This window comes from Zosterops lateralis (genome assembly GCF_965231275.1).
Source record: "Zosterops lateralis genome assembly, chromosome: 14".
Taxonomy (NCBI): Eukaryota; Metazoa; Chordata; class Aves; order Passeriformes; family Zosteropidae; genus Zosterops; species Zosterops lateralis.
In genome coordinates, this window is record NC_139774.1 from 8,891,135 (window position 1) to 8,898,892 (window position 7,758).

The following is a 7,758-nucleotide window of genomic DNA, read 5'->3' on the forward strand; positions in this document are numbered from 1 at the left end:
CTGGCATAGACCCCCAGAGAGCAAATGATCCATCCTCCTCCATTGCAGCTCCTAGTGCTTTTCTTTAAGGACTTCTGGATCATAGGACCAGCTTAGGACAGTTTTCCCTCTGCAAGTTGAGATTTCTTTTCTCCAGTGCCTTCTCCCAGTGCATGTTCTGAATGAGGCCGTTGTGCTGTGCCAAGTGATGATGCCTGTGAAAATTGCACATGCTCCATATTTTGTCTGTTCCCTTGCAAGTCGGGTTTCTTGTGAGCAAAGCTTTTACCTGTCCTGCAGCCACGCCCCTGCCAGGCACCAGGGCAAAGGTGTTTAGCACAGACACTGTTAACAATACAGTCCTCTGTCCTCTGCCAGGGGCTGAGCCCTGAATTTACATCCTGGGATGCTCCCAGATGCTGCAGTAGCAAAGACAGAAGTTGCTCTCCAAAAAAACTTTCCTGTGGTTTCTTCCCTTTAAGCAAGGGTTAATTTTCCTCCTCTTCAGCCCCCCATAAAAAGCAGCACATTTTGTGACCTGCTGCTACTGACTAGTGGAAATAAGAGATACCCTATTAGCAATCCTTGTCCAAACAGCGTTGGACTGGTTAGTGCCAGCACTTTCCATCCAGCACTAGTATTTGTTTTTCCATGCTCTTAATCTTAGAAATTGAATTGAGTCTGATAAAAGTGACTTCCTGAATATTGCATAACAGTTTACGTCTGTCAGGAGGGAAGACAAACAGACCTGACCTTGAACTCGGAAAGTTTCCTCCCAGCAGGTAAAAGCTTCCAAAAGTCTGAGCAAGGGCTCCTTGTCTCCTCACTGTCCTGGGACAGCAATGAGGCTTCCCTGGCAGCCTTTCTCTCCATAAAAAAGCTCTGTAAAATGATTTGGATCCTCCTCTGGGACCTGAGAATCCCCTGAAAAGAGCTACAGCAGGAAGGCAGCTTCACGTTCTTGCTCCGAAAAGGAGGCAGAGGAGAAATCCTGTCCATATCTGGCAGGGTTTAGCCTCCAGGGATTAATTAAAGGCTTTTTCAGTTTTTCTTTCAAACCTCACAACATTCATCCCCGCCTCACTGAATAGGGAAAAGGGAGAGGCATTTTCTCTGGTGAAGCACCAGCCTGTTTCAATCTTCAGTTTTACATTGCAGTAATATTCTTTTCCTAAGGGAATGCCACAGGAAGGGCAAACTTTGGCTTCTCACCATTGGAGCATTACGTCATTAAAACGAGCTGGAAATCTGAGCAGCGGGCAAAACAAATTCCCTAAACTTATTAATTCCCCCTTTCCTTGGTGCTTCTGTCCCCTCTTCCCTGCCCACAGGAAAGGCAGGTGGAGGTGTTGGCAGAGCCAGCATGGGATGGGGACCAGTGAATGAGGAGTGGGTGCTGATGCTACAGGAGCAGGGAGGTGTCCTGCATCTTCTGAGCTGCTGGTACTGCTGGGGCTGGGACTAACAGAGCTCTGGGGCAGCAAAATCCTTTATTCTTTGACTCGGGCTTTTGGTGGTTGCAGTTGGGGTAAGGTGCCACCTGGCTCTCAGGATTCCCTGTGAAACATTTGGGGTCTTTTGCACAGCTTTCCCACTACCAGAAAAGTGCAGGGCTTGGGAGACTCTGGGTTTTGGGCAGCATCCTGAGGAAGCATCACAAATCCCAGCTCAGCCCAGCCCATGTGTGCATGGTGCCCTGCAGAGCCCCTGGCTGTGCCCTGCAGTGTTTGTTTGCTAACCCCATTACCTATTCCAGTTTGGTTTTCAGATGCTTAGGCTTGATTATTTTAAACCCCTCTATCTGATTATCAGCAGCCCAGCCAGGCCAGATATGGGGATCCTGGGGGATCCCCAGCAGTGCTGCAGAAGGATAACGTGCCTCTCATTCATGCTTCTGAGGGTGTTGGTCAGCTGAGAGGGCAGGGGGAAGAGTTACTGGGATATTCCAAAGGGGGTGAAGGCAGCTCCCTGTGCACCCCCTGTGCCACAACCTCACGAATCTCAAACTTTGCTGCAGGATGGAGTACCTTGCTGCCGTGGGCATGTGGGGAAATGTGTCCTGGCAGGCACCCAGCACCCCTAGGAGATGTCAGTGATGCGCACCATAGCACACACTAACCCACACTGGCACAGCAGGATTGCTGGAAGCAGAGCAGCCCAGGGCCACACTGGCATGGCAGGGAGCAGCAGACTGGTACCCAAACCAGGCATCCCCGTGAAACCTTTCCAGGGCTGCCTTGCTCTTTCTTTTCAGTTTTCTATTGTTGTCCTAGAGCTGTTTTCCTCCTCCTCCCCCCAGCAGGATGAAGAAGCCTCCAGCTGGCCTAGGAGGCTTATCAGCTCTGTCTGGCTGGGTGTTAACAGTTTATTTGCATAAGTACCTGTCCCCGTCATATGCCGCTTGCCTTTGTGACTCACTGTAGTTGTTTATTTTTCCTCCAGCAGCCAGGCTTTCGGCTGCTGCTCCCTGAGGTATGCCAGGGCAGATGCCAGCACCCCAGGGCACTGCGGGATGCCTGGCACGCTTGGGGCAGGAGGGGCAGGAGATCACCCTCCCTGGCTCACCCGCTCCTCCAGCCCTGCGGGACCAGCTTGGAAATTAAATGTGTAACTGGTCGGGTCCTGATTTCTCCCGGCTGTCAAGATAAAATTAAACTGAACCCTCCCCATTTCACACCTCAGCAGCTGTCCCTGCCTGGGGAGAGCCAGGCTTCACCCAGGACCACAGTCCCAGCTCCTGCTGCAGGGAAGGGTGATGAATCTGGGTCGAGGGCTGGGTGATGGGTAGGTGCCTCCTCCCTGCTGATAGCACCCAGAGTCATAGAATGCCCTGATTTGGAAAGGACCCACATAAATCATTGAGTCCAGCTCCTGACTCTGCACAGGACAACCCCAGAAATCCCACCATGTGCCTGAGGGTGTCATCCTAAGGGAATCTGGACATTGTCCAAAAGCTCCTGGAGCTCTGTCAGGCTTGGTGCTGTGACCACTCCCAGGGGAGCCTGTTCCTGTGCATGGCCACCCTCTGGCTAAAGAACCTTTTCCTGATACCTTTATTTCAAGGAGCTGAGATCCATAAAGCGTTTCCTGCAGTCAGGTCTCAGCTCCAAAGGCAGAGGCAGTGTAACCTGCCAGACCAACTCTTTGGGCTGTGCTAAAGCAAGCATTGAACAGCTCTGCTCCAAGTGCTGGTCGTGACCGCCGAGTCACCTCCTCAGCTAGGAGCCAAGCAATCTTGTTTCTGCTCATTAGCTCTGAAAGGTTTCTCCATCCATAATAAGAAAGTCATTAATGTTAAACTTCCGCTGCCAGGTAGGATTGATTTGAAGATTATAACCACTATAAAGGGGGGGATGCATTGCATATACAATGTGTCAAAGTCCTGGCATGCAGGAATTGTTGCTTCGATGGTTGCCTGTCATCTGTGGAGCTCACCAAAGCTCATCCATGGAGCTCAGACAGACGTGGGGCTGCTCAGCAGCCTGGAAGGGCTAGCAAAGAGTGGCTACTTTCAAAGGAAAAGGTAAATTCAAATCAGCAGCATCCTCTGCAGAAGGGCTGTAATCCTATCCCAGGAGAACTGGTGATCTAACATGTCTCCGTGCTCTTGTTGCTGTGATATTTTACTAATATGGTGCACAGCCTAGAGGTCCTCAGTGTTCACAGATGTGAAATGCTCAATGTGGGACCCCCTCTCCAAGGAGCTACCAAGACTGACATATCTTCTCTTGAATGTGGCCCAGAAACCTGTGTGCTGTTGTATGATGTGTTCTGCTTCCCCTCCATGGCTGATGTGTCAGTGAATCAGCTGTTTATCCATCCAGCCACTTCTTGTATGTAAAAGTTATTTTAGACATGTATTTTTGGTGTTCATCATATCATATAAAGTGCTTTTGACAATGTACCAGTTGAGCTGTGCCAGGTGTGCTTTGTTCCTCTGACTGGGAGATGGGATGGATGGATGGATGGATGGATGGATGGATGGATGGATGGATGGACGGATGGATGGATGGATGGGTGGATGGATGGATGGATGGACGGATGGATGGATGGAAGGATGGATGGAAGGATGGAGGGATGGATGGAAGGATGGAACGGATGGATGGATGGATGGATGGATGGATGGATGGATGGAACGGATGGATGGATGGAACGGATGGATGGATGGACGGATGGATGGATGGATGGATGGATGGATGGATGGACGGATGGATGGGTGGACGGACGGACGGATGGACGGACGGACGGATGGATGGATGGATGGAGGGAGGGATGGATGGATGGATGGATGGATGGATGGATGGATGGATGGATGAACTTGGTGAGAAGAATGAGGGATTTGGCTCAGCTCATCCAGCCTCAGCTCTGACTGTGTGATGTTACAGGGCAGACCAATGTGTATGAGAAAGAAATGAGCATGGAAAAGCAGATAACCAGTAATTTGTCATGAGTATGGTCATTGAAGAGGATCAGTGGATTTGGTTTGTTCAAAGAAAAATGCAGAGAGAAAACAGAGAAAAAAGCAACCAATACACCATGTGAACCATTCAAAAAGTGGTTAAGATAAATTCATGAAGCCAGGAGAGTGCTGCAGGAATCTCATTATAAACATCATGTTAAGTTGTATATCAAGAAACATCCGACTTTCCATCTTTATCTCTTTTCCTTAAATGCATTAGCAGCTGACTTGTCCTTCTGACTACTCTCAGGTCCTTCTGAGATCTTGTTTCTCATTCCATGTGCCTCCCTAACCCAGGCTGGGTTTGCTGCATGGGAACACTGATGGAGTGTCCATGTCAGCCCCCCTATGGTTAAAACCGACCCTGTAAGCAAACCTTCATAATTTTATTTATTACTTTTGGATGAGATAATGGTTTTCCACTTTGAAAAGAAAGCTTGCTACTTCAACATTTATTTTCTATAAATGCCATGGCATTTATATTGCAACAGGAGACTATTCAGTGACATTATCTGATAAATATCGTGTTACACAGCTGCAAATTACAATGCATATATTTTTAATGGTGCTTCTAAGCTAAATTAAATGCTTCTAAAATATGGTACTTAAGGAAAACAAATGTCTGTTCTAGCAATTTTGTTTTTCAGAGTGCACTATTTTTTTAAAACCAGATACCATCTTCATCCTGTCAGGCAGTAAATTATGCACTTGCACTTTCATAAACTCTCCCCTTGGGAACTTAGTCAATGAAATGGAAATGTCTTTTTCACACCCTCCAACTCCAGAGAAATACAAGGAAATAGCCAACTTGGTTATAAACTGAATGTCTAGAGGGAATCCATATAAAATGTGGATTAATGCAGTCCTGATGCATGTATTGTTTAGCATATGTACCATTCACTCAAATGGTGCATTGAGTTGTGACTGGGGTCAATAAAATCTCCTCCTTTTTTTTTTTTTTTTTTTTTTTTTTTTTTTTTTTTTTTTTTTTTTTTTTTTTTTATTATTGGGAGAATGATTGCATATTCTGCGGTGGGATGTGCAGGTAGGAAGACACACACTGGCACTGGACTGTGAACTTCCCTCCCAAGGCAGGACACCTGCAGAAGAAGGAAAGCTCTGCTGGCCTGCTCAGGGAGTAAAGCACTAAAGCACTTACACTTGGGTTGATCGTTGCTGTGGGGTGGGAATGGGCAGGACAAGGGCTTGCAATGGCATGTCCTGCCCCTGAGATAGCCTTTCATGAGAGAGAGCAGAGCTACTGAGGCAGCTGAATTCAATGTTCCCTGTAGGTCCCTTCCAACTGAATTATTCTAAATCTACTTCTACTTTCACCATCCATCACCCAGAACAGAGTTTTGCCTGTAGGAGTGAAATGTCTTCACATGAAGCCCTGTGTGGTCCAAGGAGTTGTGTTATCCCCTCAGCACACCGTGTGTGGAAAGTATGAAAAGCCAGAAAAAGGCAGCAAAGGAAGGAATGCCAGGAAGGGAGTTGTAGGAGAGTCTGCTGAGATGCCCAAGGATGCCTCAGAAGCAGGAGGAGCTATAGCAGCTCTCTGTCCCAGGAAGGGCACTGAAGCTGTTCACCTGGCTACTGATGGTCCTTATTTCCCCCAATCTACCTTTAAGAGCCCTCTAAAAGCCCCAGCTCCTCCAGCCTGGTGAATGCATGAAATGTGAGATGTGTTAGATGCATTCGGCCATAGCAGCAAACTTGGGGAAAACAGGAAAATCAACAACAAAAACGACAAAAAAGGAACCTTGAAATCTAGCAGAAAAAGTGCAGTGCAAACCCCACAAGAACGTGAGTATCTTTGCAAAAAGCCACTTCGGATGCATTCCTTAAAGGTAATCCCTTCAGACAGTGTGAGGCTGCCATTTCTTTGAAAGATATTAAAGCAGCTGTTGCTAGAACACAGAGAATTACTGAGTTAGCTGTCAAGGGATGGATATTTGTAATGCTATATCTACTTTTTTTTTTTTTTAATTTACAGTTTATTTTGATACCAAATTTCCAGCTACTGAAGGTAATTGAGACTGCAAACAAAATCTCACTATCCACTGATCTGCCAAATCAAATTTTTTCTCCTGTAAGTATAGTTTTTTTCCTTAGCTTCAGAGAAGAAAAGAATTATGCAGAATGAATGAGAAAGGAAAGGGATTAGTTTATATAATGACCAGAGCAGCCATCTCTCCCTTGATCTGTCGCAGTTCATCCTCGAAGATGCGAATGATTATTATTGTAATTTAGAACAGAGCTTGTCCATTTTCCTTCTGCTGCATCTGCTTACTACTCTCCAAATTAACACATATTTTAATAAAAAAATAAATATCCTGACTGTAGCTGGGATATTGGATGACCCCAGCTGGGATATGGATGCAGCAAGATTCTTATCATCTTTATGTTGCCCTCCCGGAATGACTGTGCACTGGCCTGGTCCTCAAAAGGAATTAAAGTAGCCACGAGGCTATTTTGATGACTTCTGGCCACCAGAGGCCTCAAAAGAGGGCATCTGAGGCAGTGAATTAGCAGCTGTGTGTCTCCTGTGCTGTTTTTAAGCTGCGTGGTGTTTCTGAGGGATCTCTAGGAACTCCCTGTCACTGGAACAGCTCCCTGCTCCATGATGGTCCTCCCACACCCTGCACCAGGGCTGGGTGGGTGTCACAGCAGGAATGGGCTAAGGGAACTGAGCTTCCCTCAGGTTCTTTCCACTAGATAATATCAGAAGATAGAACGGTTCTAAAGAGCTTCAAAATGACATTGCAGTTTTGCTCTTTTTGGGAACTACTTGCACGCCCATGGGCCAGTCCCATCCGTCTGATTCTCCTGTACTATGGTAATCAAATTTGATGTCAACAGGGGCAACTGGGCTTTCCTCCTCTCTCTTGTCTGCACTGAGATTTTCACCGGTCTCAGCTCTTACTGAGAGGTTTTTTCAAATCAAAATGTTAAAGATGAACTATTTCATATGCTTGTTCTCCTGAAGCTCTTCGAGCTTTAACACTTTTGTAGCTCTGAGGTGAACCAATTCAACCCTAAAATCCAGGTATTCACACCTAATCACCCCAGCAGGATGTTCCTCCAAGGTGGGAAAGCAGCCGTGAGGTGACAGCTCTGCAGCATTTTGGGGGACTCAAGGGTAAGTGATATGATTTAACTCTGCAGAACTCATACAAAACTCAGAGACTCTGTCCTTCACTTCAAAACAGCTGTTAATTCTACTTGCATGCTCATCATTGAAAGGCTGCCTATATTTTGCCTTTCAGGTTTGAGAAAATAAGCACCGGTGGATGGAGATGAAAGAGAAATGTTGCTGG